General features: G+C 34.2%; 1 non-coding gene across 1 annotated transcript; it reads right to left on the bottom strand.

The window, feature by feature from the left end:
- Positions 1-10,454: 10,454 nt before the first annotated feature.
- On the bottom strand, positions 10,455-10,561 carry LOC116742806. Its single transcript, XR_004346586.1, has one exon. It is a non-coding gene; the product is annotated as a U6 spliceosomal RNA (small nuclear RNA).
- Positions 10,562-12,339: the final 1,778 nt, after the last annotated feature.

Below are 12,339 nucleotides of genomic sequence, written 5' to 3'. Positions count from 1 at the left end.
AAGAAAAGATGCTCTCAGGCAGCCTATACACAGAGAAGGGGCCAAATCCAAAGCTGAATCCCAGGAGCTGTGAGAATGAAGAAGAGAAAGGGAAATCTCTCTCAGAAGTCTCAGGAGCATCGGATTAATTCTCCACAATCAACTTGATGTACCCTGCATCTGTGGAATACCTGAATAGGCAACGAATCATCCCAAAATTGAGGCGGACATTGGGAGCAACAATATATAAATATATTTTTCCTTTTCCTCTTTCTGTGAGTGTTTATGTGTATGCTTCTTTGTGTGATTTTGTCTGTATAGATTTGCTTTTACCATTTGTCCTAGAATTCTGTCAGTCCATTTGTTTGTTTGTTTATTTGTTTTTGTATTGTTTTTAGATCTTGCAATCCTTGATGGATTTGTTTTTTTGGTTTGGTTGCTCTCTTCTTTCTTTCTTTCTTTTTTTATTACTTTTTAATATTTAATAATTATTTTTTATTTTAATAACTTTATTATTATTTTTCTTTCTTTCTTTTTTTCTCTCTTTTCTTCAGAGCTGTGTGGCTGACAGGGTCTTGGTGCTCCAGCCAGGTATCAGGCATGTGTCTCTGAGGTGAGAGAGTCAAGTTCAGGACACTGGTCCACCAGAGACTTCTCGGCTCCACGTAATACCACACAGCAAAAGCTCTCCCAGAGATCTCCATCTGTATGCTAAGACCCAGCTCCACTAAACCACCAACAAGCTACAGTGCTGAACACCCTATGCCAAACAACTAGCAAGACAGGAACACAACCCCTTCCATTAGCAGAGAGGCTGCCTAAATTCATAATCAGGTCACAGACACCCCAAAACACACCACTGGATGCAGACATGCCCACCAGAAAGCCAAGATCCATACTCATCCACCAGAACACAGGTGCTAGTCTGCTCCACCAGGAAGTCTATACAACCAACTGAACCAAACTTAGACACTGGAGGCAGACACCAAAAACAATAGGAGCTATAAACTGGCAGCCTGAAAAAAAGGCACCCCAAACACAGTAAGTTAAGCAAACTGAGAAGACAGAGGAAGACACAGCAAATGAAGGAGCAAGGTAAAAACCCACCAGACCAAACAAATGAAGACAAAATAGGCAACCTACCTGGAAAAGAATTCAGAGTAATGATAGTAAAGATGATAAAAAGTCTTGGAAATAGAAGGGAGAAAACACAAGAAACATTTAACAAGCAACTAGAAGAACCAAAGAGCAAACAAACAATGATGAATAACACAATAAATGAAATTAAAAATTCTCTATAAGGATTCAATAGCAGAAAAACTGAGGCAGAAGAACAGATAAGTGACCCGGAATATAAAATAGTGGAAATAACTACTGCAGAGCAGAATAAAGAAAAAAAGATGGAAAAAAATTGAGGACAGTTTCAGAGACCTCTGGGAAAACATTAAACACACCAACATTCAAATTATAGGGGTGGCAGAAGAAGAAAATAGAAAGGGACTGAGAAAATATTTGATGAGATTATAGTGAAAAACTTCCCTAATATGAGAAAGGAAACAGTTAATCAAGTCAAGAAGTGCAGAGAGTCCCAGACAGGATAAATCCAAGGAGAAACACGCCACGACACATATTAATAAAACTATCAAAAATTAAATACAAAAAAAAATTAAAAGTAGCAAGGGAAAAACAACAAATAACATGCAAGGGAATCCCCATAAGGTTAACAGTTGATCTTTCAGCAGAAACTCTGCAAGCCAGAACAGGGTGGCAGGAGATATTTAAAGTGATGAAAGGGAAGAACCTACAATCAAGATTACTCTACACAGCAAGGATCTCATTCAGATTTGATGGAGAAATTGAAAGCTTTAGAGACAAGCAAAAGCTAAGAGAGTTCAGCACCACCAAACCAGCTTTACAACAAATGCTAAAGGAACTACTCTAGGCAGGAAACACAAGAGAAGGAAAAGACCTACAATAACAAACCCAAAGCTATTAAGAAAATCGTAATAGGAACATACATATCGATATTACCTTAAATAAAAATGGACTAAATGCTGCTGCCCAAGGACATAGACTGGCTCGTTGGATACAAAAACAAGACCCGTATATATGCTGTCCACAGGACATCCACTTCAGACCTAGGGACACATACAGACAGAAAGTGAGGGGATGGAAAAAGATATTCCAGACAAATGGAAATCAACAGAAAGCTGGAGTAGCAATTCTCATATCAGACAAAATGGACGTTAAAATAAAGGCTATTACAAGAGACAAAGAAGGACACTACATAATGATCAAAGGATCAATCCAAGAAGAAGATATAACAATTGTAAATATTTATGCACCCAACATAGGAGCACCTTAATACATAAAGCAAATGCTAAGAGCCATAAATGGGAAAATCAACAGTAACACAATCAAAGTAGGGGACTTTAACACCCCACTTTCACCCATGGACAGATCATCCAAAATGAAAATAAATAAGGAAACACAAGCTTTAAATGATAAATTAAACAAGATGTGCTTAATTCATATTTATAGGACATTTCATCCAAAAACAACAGAATACACATTTTGCTCAAGTGCTCATGGAACATTCTCCAGGATAGATCATATCTTGGGTCACAAATCAAGCCTTGGTAAATTTAAGAAAATTGAAATTGTATCAAGTATCTTTTCTGACCACAACGCCATGAGACTAGATATCAATTACAGGAAAAGATCTGTAAAAAATACAAACACATGGAGGCTAAACAATACACTACTTAATAATGAAGTGATCACTGAAGAAATCAAAGAGGAAATAAAAAAATACCTAGAAACAAATGACAATGGAGACACAACGACCCAAAACCTATGGATGCAGCAAAAGCAGTTTTAAGGGGGAAGTTTATAGCAATACAAGCCCACCTTAAAAAGCAGGAAACAGCTCGAATAAACAACCTAACCTTGCACCTCAAGCAAATAGAGAAAGAAGAACAAAAAAACCCCAAAGCTAGCAGAAGGAAAGAAATCATAAAAATCAGAAATAACTGAAAAAGAAATGAAGGAAACAATAGCAAAGATCAATAAAACTAAAAGCTGATTCTGTGAGAAGATAAACAAAATATATAAACCACTAGCCAGACTCATCAAGAAAAAAAAGAAGACTCAAATCAATAGAATTAGAAATGAAAAAGGAGAAGTAACAACTGACACTGCAGAAATACAAAAGATCATGAGAGATTACTACAAGCAACTCTATGCCAATAAAATGGACAATCTGGAAGAAATGGAGAAATTCTTAGAAATGCACAACCTGCCAAGACTGAATCAGGAAGAAATAGAAAATATGAACAGACCAATCACAAGCACTGAAATTGAAACTGTGATTAAAAATCTACCAACAAACAAAAGCCCAGGACAAGATGGCTTCACAGGCGAATTCTATCAAACATTTAGAGAAGAGCTAACACCTACCTTTCTCAAACTCTTCCAAAATATAGCAGAAGGAGGAACACTCCCAAATTCCCTCTATGAGACCACCATCACCTTGGTACCAAAACCAGACAAGGATGTCACAAAGAAAGAAAACTACAGGCCAATATCACTGATGAACATAGATGCAAAAATCCTCAACAAAATACTAGCAAACAGAATCCAACAGCATATTAAAAGGATCACACACCATGATCAAGTGGGGTTTATTCCAGGAATGCAAGGATTCTTCAATATACACAAATCTATCAATGTGATAAACCATATTAACAAATTGAAGGAGAAAAACCATTTGATCATCTCAATAGATACAGAGAAAGCTGTTGACAAAATTCGACACCCATTTATGATAAAAACCCTGCAGAAAGTAGGCATAGAGAGAAATTTCCTCAACATAATAAAGGCCATATATGACAAGCCCACAGCCAACATCATCCTCAATGGTGAAATACTGAAAGCATTTCCACTAAGATCAGGAACAAGACAAGGTTGCCCACTCTCACCACACTTATTCAACATAGTTTTGGAAGTTTTAGCCACAGCGATCAGACAAGAAAAGGAAATAAAAGGAATACAAATTGGAAAAGAAGTAAAGCTGTCACTGGTTGCAGATGACATGATACATAGGGAATACATAGGGATACATATGGAATCCTAAAGATGCTACCAGAAAACTACTAGAGCTAATCAATGAATTTGGTAAAGTAGCAGGATACAAAGTTAATGCAAAGAAATCTCTGGCATTCCTATATACTAATGATGAAAAATCTGAAAGTGAAATCAAGAAAACACTCCCATTTACCACTGCAACAAAAAGAATAAAATATCTAGGAGTAAACCTACCTAAGGAGACAAAAGACCTGTATGCAGAAAATTATAAGACACTGATGAAAGAAATTAAAGATGATACAAATAGATGGAGAGATATGCCATGTTCTTGGATGGGAAGAATCAACACTGTGAAAATGACTCTACTACCCAAAGCAATCTACAGATTCAATGCAATCCCTATCAAACTACCACTGGCATTTTTCACAGAACTAGAACAAAAAATTTCTCAATTTGCATGGAAACACAAAAGACCCCGAATAGCCAAAGCAATCTTGAGAACGAAAAAAGGAGCTGGAGGAATCAGGCTCCCTGACTTCATATTATACTACAAAGCTACGGTAATCAAGACAGTATGGTACTGGCATGAAAACAGAAAGATAGATCAATGGAACAGGATAGAAGGCCAGAGATAAACCCATGCACATATGGACACCTTATCCTTGATAAAGGTGGCAGGAATGTACAGTGGAGGAAGGACAGCCTCTTCAATAAGTGGTGCTGGAAAAACTGGACAGATGCATGTAAAAGTGTGAGATTAGATCACTCCCTAACACCATACACAAAAATAAGCTCGAAATGGATTAAAGACCTAAATGTAAGGCCAGAAACTATCAAACTCTTAGAGGAAAATATAGGCAGAACACTCTATGACATAAAACACAGCAAGATCCTTTCTGACCAACCTTCTAGAGTAATGGAAAGAAAAATAAACAAATGGGACCTAATGAAACTTCAAATCTTTTGCACAGCAAAGGAAACCATAAACAAGACCAAAAGACAACCCTCAGAATTGGAGAAAATATTTGCAAATGAAGCAACTGACAAAGGATCAATCTCCGAAATTTACAAGCAGCTCATTCAGCTCAATAACAAAAAAATAAACAACCTAATCCAAAACTGGGCAGAAGACCTAAATAGACATTTCTCCAAAGAAGATATACAGACTGCCAACAAACACATGAAAGAATGCTCACCATCATTAATCATTAGAGAAATGCAAATCAAAACTACAATGAGATATCATCTCACACCAGTCAGAATGGCCATCATCAAAAAATTTAGAAACTATAAATGCTGGAGAGGGTGTGGAGAAAAGGTAACACTCTTGCACTGCTGGTGGGAATGTGAATTGGTTCAGCCACTATGGAGAACAGTATGGAGGTTCCTTAAAAAACTACAGATAGAACTATCATATGACCCAGCAATCCCACTACCTGGCATATACCCTGAGAAAACCAAAATTCAAATAAAGTCATGTACCAAAATGTTCGTTGCAGCTCTATTTACAATAGTCCAGATATGGAAACAACCTAAGTGCCCATCATCGGATGAATGGATAAAGAAGATGTGGCACATATATACAATGGAATATTACTCAGCCATAAAAAGAAATGAAATTGAGCTATTTGTTATGAGGTGGATAGACCTAGAGTCTGTCATACAGAGTGAAGTAAGTCAGAAAGAAAAAGACAAATACCGTATGCTAACACATATATATGGAATTTAAGGGAAAAAAATGTCATGAAGAACCTAGTGGTAAGGCAGGAATAAAGACACAGACCTACTGGAGAATGGACTTAAGGATACAGGGAGGGGGAAGGGTGAGCTGTGACAGGGCAAGAGAGAGTCATGGACATATACACACTAACAAACGTAAGGTAGATAGCTTGTGGGAAGCAGCCGCATGGCACAGGGATATCGGATTGGTGCTTTGTGACTGCCTGGAGGGGTGGGATAGGGAGGGTGGGAGGGAGGGAGATGCAAGAGGGAAGAGATATGGGAACATATGTATAACTGATTCACTTTGTTATAAAGCCAAAACTAACACACCATTGTAAATCAATTATACCCCAATAAAGATGTTAAAAAAAATTCTGTTGAAAAAAAAAATGAAGGATTAATATCTAAAGTGATTTTCTACTATTTTTTAACTTCAAAAGTCTTCTCCATTTTTATATGTTAGCAAAAAATTCTCTTAAACACATGACTTGGTGCTCACTAAATTGGATCTCTATAATTTAAATTTTAATTACTAAGTATGCCTAAATTATTTGAAACATTTTTGATTTTTCTACATAGATTCAGTGTGAGTAGATTACACTGGACTAGAAAAGAAAGTTTTGCTTTTGGCTCATTTCTGAAAACTGGATCGTCTCTCTTTTGCTTACTGACATGTATGTGTTATTTACTTTTTGATGCAAGTCCTTTTTAGGTCATATGCATTTTCAATATCTTCTACTGTTAGGCTTTCTTCTTCACTCTTTTAATGGTATGGAAGACAACTTCCCATGGTGCTTCTGCATATCTGGAATCTGTTTCTCTTTCAGAGTATCTTTTCAAGAATTTATATGAAATAGTTTTGGAAGATAGACATAGTTCCACCCTTTGGGGCAGAGGGAAGGTTTGTTTCCTGACCAGGATTATAATAAAGATAATGTCTTCTTCTGGGACATCTTCTAGGCTACATTTTCTAGTGGCCTTCTTATAAGACTATAGATTTCCTTAGCTTGGGTTTCACTCCTGTAGTGCATCCCATGGCTATAGAGGCATAATCTGATGAGTCACATTGTTCTTTAGGTATTGGGGCTCAGGGAACTGGTATGAGTATTTCTCTGTCTATTGCTCTTGCTGTGAGAAATAAACTGTCCTTTGTCTTTGACCTAGCAGCTTCATGACTACTACCAGTATCCTTATACCTCTAATTATTTTTGCTTTATGTATTTTGAGACCATGTTAACTAGTATATTTTGAATTGAATAACTACTAAGTTGGTTGACTCCTTTATTGTTCTAAAATGCCCTTATTTGTCTCTTATAATGTTTATTTTCTTATTGTCCATTTTGTCTAATATTAATGTCAACATATACAGTTGATTCTTATTTTTAATCAATCATGATCTTTTTAAAATTGGAGTATTTATTTTGTTTATACTGAATATAATTTTTGATAAATTTCTATTTAGATTTATCATCTATTTGGTTTTCTTTTGTTTGTTTGAAATTCTTTTTCTGATTTTTTACCTTCTTTTCAGTTTATCATGGTTTATTGTGTCTGTTTAAGTTCAGTCTGGCAATTTTTATTTTTTAATTAATGTATTTAGTATATTTCCTCATCAGTTTGTGTTTAAATATACCACCTGGTTATTTGTACTGTTTTTGTCCCACGAGATTTAAACATTCTTTTGTCTCCTTTTTTTCATTCTTTGGTTTAATTAAGCATTTTCAATATTTATCCTCTTGTCTGTCATATTTTAAAAATATTGTTTGAGTGGTTACATGAGAAATTACTTTATTATTTTTTTATTGAAGTCTGATTTAACATAATGCTTTTAATATTCCCCTGACAACGCAAAGACTTTAAAACACGTTGACTCTTTTTCACTTTCTGATTTTTCTTTTATGGTTTTCATTTACTTTAATTATTCATAATTTTCAAATCCCACAAGACAGCAATATTTTTGTATGCAGTCAATATTCATTTAGATTTATTTATACATTCAATATTTTCAACCTTTATTCTTTTCTGAATTTCCAGACTTATATTAGATCATTTTCCCTCTGTCTTAAGTATTCCCTAAGTATTTTCATTAATATATATCCAAAGTGATATATTTTCCTAATTTTTATATATCTGAAAAAGTATATAATGAAAATATACCTTCTTTTCTTTTTTAAGATTTATTTATTATTTATTTATTTAACTTATTTTTGGCTGCATCAGGTCTTAGTTGTGCTTGGGATCTTCATTGAGGCATGCAGGATCTTTTGCTGCAGTGCATGGGCTCTTCATTGTTGTGCGTGGGTTTCTCTCTAGTTGTGGCATGTGGGTTTTCTATTCTATAGCTGTGGTGTGCAGGCTCCAGGGCACATGGGCTCTGTAGTTTGTAGCATGCAAGCTCTAGTTGAGGTATACGAGTTCAGTAGTTGTGGCATGTAGACTTAGTTGTGCCATGGCATGTGGGATCTTAGTTCCTGGCTAGGGATCGAACCCACGTCCCCTGCATTGTAAGGCAGATTCTTTACCACTGGACCACCAGGGAAGTCCCTACCTATATTTTTGAAGCACATTTTCTCTGTGAGTAGATTTCTATGTTAGTGCATTTTTTTCACTTAAAAAAAATTCAGCTGTAAAATCTGCTTCCATAATTTTTATAGAAAAGTCAGCTGTCAGTTCTATTGTTTTTATTCTAGCTAGCTGGTCCATTTTTTTCTTCCTTCCTGCTTTTATGATCTTATTTATTTGTCTTTGATTATTTATTTTATTTCTATTGTGTATTTGATCAGTTTGGAAAATTATCTGTTTTTTTTCCTTCAAATATTGTTTATGTACTCTTTTCTTTGCCCTTTCCTTCTGAGACTCTATTTACAGGTTATGTTAAGTATTTTTAATATATACCCTTTGTCTCTTAAGTACTTTGGTGTATTTTCCATCCTTTTTCCTCCCATCTCTCTCTGTATTTGGAACTGGATCAGAGAACTATTTTCCACCTCATTAATCTGATTTCTTTTTTGGAGAGAAGGCACTGTGGCTAATCTGCCATTAAAGTCTTATATTGAATTCTTTATTTTAGTTTTTTTATATTTTCAGATCTGAAATTTCTACTTATATTCCCTTTATATATTCCTTTTCTTTGCTGAAATTCTGTATCTTCTCAATTAACTTCATAAGTTTTACTGTTACTATAAAGGGAAGTAACTGATATTCCAATATCTGGATTCCCTGTGGGTTTCTATTATCCATTTCTGTTATAATTTGCTCTTTTTTTGTCACTTCTCCTTTAATTCTCTATTGAGTCCTTTAGTAGTTTCAACTGAAAAACTAGGGTATTTATAATGTCTTCCTCTTTGGGAGTCTGAACTCCACTCTTTGTCTTTTAGACATATGGCGTTGCCAAAAGTCTGTTGGTTTCTCATTCATAGCTAAAGCAAAGGTAAATATCCATATTAAATTCAAGAAGTGAAGTGTGTCAGTGACAGGTTTTATTTTTCTGTATGGGTGATCTATTTCTTGTTTGTCTTTACTCCTTTGGGAGACCCACCTTAAATCCAGGGCTCATTACCAGAGAGCCTCTACCTTGATGAATCCTGAACTCTAATTCTTGTTTCTCTAGTTCTGTGAGATGGTTGCAGGTGCTGCCCAGATTCTCAGATGCATATCTTGCCATTGGTAGATTGCAAATGCCTTGAGAGAAAAGGTAGCACCAAATGTTGGTCTCACATAACTTACTTCCCTTCTCTTCAGGATATGGATGTTTTTGGACATGGCTAAAGGCTACTTTGGTTCTCTCTGATGCCTTCAATCATATATAATTAACTGTCATTTCTTTATTTTTGGTGATGGGGTTGATCAAATAAAGGCTAATCTACCTTCCTTAAAATCCTTTACATTCAGCACACATAATCTTATGGATTAATCTTATGGATATCTTATGGATATCTTATGGATCTTATCTCATGGATATCTTAATCTTATGTATATCTTAATTTCTAATGGATTTCTTAATTTCTTCCAGGTGTTTTGCTTGTCTCACTTTTGTTTTGAAATTAAATCTGGAATTTATGTTTTACATCGTATGAGATAAAGTTATGTTTCAGTCTCCTTCCATATGGACCTCCAATTAAACAAGCACCATTTATTGAATATTTCATCTTTTTTCCCACTGATATATAATGCTTCTGCTGTCATACACAAACTTTTCATAGAGGGCGAATTTGCATCTGTTTTCCTTATTCAGTTTCATTGGTCTAATTATCTCTTACACAATATTTGAAATGCTCTGTCTTTTGTCTTGAAATATAATAGAGATAATATTTGTTCTTAAAAATGTCTTGACTATTATTGGCTCTATGTCATGTACATTTTATGCAGATTCTTTTAAAATTTTGTGAAAAACACTGCTTGAATTTTATTGGATTGCATTAAATTAGTAGAATGATTTTGAGAGACCCGAATTTATTACATATTTTCATCTATAAGCATTGTAGAAAATTCATCATTAAATTTAAACAATTTTGTCCATGAGCTTCATGCTTTTTTTTAACATCTTTATTGTAGTATAATTGCTTTACAATGGTGTGTTAGTTTCTGCTTTATAACAAAGTGAATCAGCTATATGTATACATATACATACATATATACATATCTCTCCATATATTCTCCCTCTTGCAAAAAATATGGAATGCTTCACGAATTTGCATGTCATGCTGGCACAGGGGCCATGCTAATCTTCACTGTATCATTCAAATTTTAATATATGTGCTGCTGAAGTGAGCATTTCATGCTTATCTTTGGTTGGACTTATTATTTGATGACTTTTTTTACTTATAAATGAGATTTTTTAGTAGACTTTTTTTTAGAACTTTATAGATTTAGAGAAAAATTGAGATTTCATTGAGCACAGCATACCCAATTTCTAATATTATTAACATCTTACATTAATATGGTCAATTTGTTTGCATCAATAAATCAATATTGATACATTTTTATTAACTAAAGTCTGTATTCTCTTCAGATTCCTTACATCTTACCTAACAATTTTCTGTTCCAGTATTCCATCTGGGCACCACATTCCATTTAGTTGTCATGTCTCCTTAAGCATCTCTTGGCTGTAACAGTTTCTCAGAATTTCTGTTTTTCATGACCTTGACAGTTTTGAGTACTGAACAGGCAGTTTGTACAATGTTCCTCAATTTGGGTTTATTGTATATTTTTCTCATGGTTAGGCTAAGGTTTTCAGTGAGAATATTGTAGAGGTGAAACACACTTCTCATAGTGTAACAGGTTACATATTATCAATATTACTTATCACTGATGATGTTTACTTTGGTCAGTTGGCCAAGACTGTATTTTCCAGGTTTTTCTACAATAAATTTCTTTCTTTCTTCCTTTTTCCATACTTCACTCTTTTGAACTAAGTCACTAAGCACCAATACCCCATTGTATACATACACCACATTTTGTTTATCCATTCATCAATCTATGAACATTTGTTCTGTTACCACTTTTTGACTATTATGAATAATGGCTGCTATGTACATTGGTACACAAATTTGTTTTTATTTCCCTTGGGTATATACCTAGGAGTGCAAAGCCTTCTTTATACATTTTCTGTATGTTTGAATTTTGAGGAACTGGCAGCCACTTTTTCCAAAGTGGCTGCATCATTCCTATGAGAAGTCTATGAGTTTTCCAATTTCTTCATATCCTTGCCAATTTTTGTATTATTTTTCTTTTTGATTTTATCAATCCCAGTGGATGTGAAGTGGTATCTCATAGTGGTTTTCATTTACAAGTACCTAATAATTAATGCTGTTCAGCACTTTATATGCTTATTAGCCATTTGTATATCTTTTGGAGAAATATCCACTCAGATTCTTCATCTATTTTTGACTTGGGTTATCTGTCTTCTTATTATTGACTTAGAAGAATAATTTATATTATCAATGCAAGTTTCTTATGAGTTATTTATAAATATATTCTCCATTTTTCTAGGTTTCTTTTAACTTTGTTGATGGTATCCTTTGAAGCAGAAAAAAAAATAATTTTGATTAAGTCCAATTTATCTGCTTTTTGTTTTGTCCCTTTTGCTTTTAATGTTAGCCAAGAACATTTTGCCCAACCCACAAACTTGAAAATTAACTATTATATTTTCTTCTAAGACTTTTATAGTTTTAGCTTTTATAGTTTTAGCTTAGATATATTATTCATTTTTAGCTCATTTTTTTGTATGTCAAGAGGAAGGGTCCAACTTTATTTATTTGTATGTGAATAACCAATTGTCCCAGCACTGTTTGTTGAAAAGACTATTCTTTCTGATTGAATTGTCTTGGGACTCTTGTCAAAATTCAACTGACCATTAATATAAGAGTTTATTTCTGAACTCCCAGTTCTATTTGATCAATTTATCTATCTACCTATCTATCTATCTATCTATCTATCTATCTATCTATCTATCTATCTATTTATCTATCTCTCCTATCCCATTACCACACATTCTTGATGACTGTAGCTTTATTGTAAGTTTTCAAATTGAGAATTGTGAATCCTTCAACT

The sequence above is a fragment of the Phocoena sinus genome, chromosome 17 (assembly GCF_008692025.1).
Source record: "Phocoena sinus isolate mPhoSin1 chromosome 17, mPhoSin1.pri, whole genome shotgun sequence".
Lineage (NCBI taxonomy): Eukaryota > Metazoa > Chordata > Mammalia > Artiodactyla > Phocoenidae > Phocoena > Phocoena sinus.
Note: the sequence above shows the minus strand (reverse complement) of the source record. Positions and strands in the feature narration are given on the sequence as shown.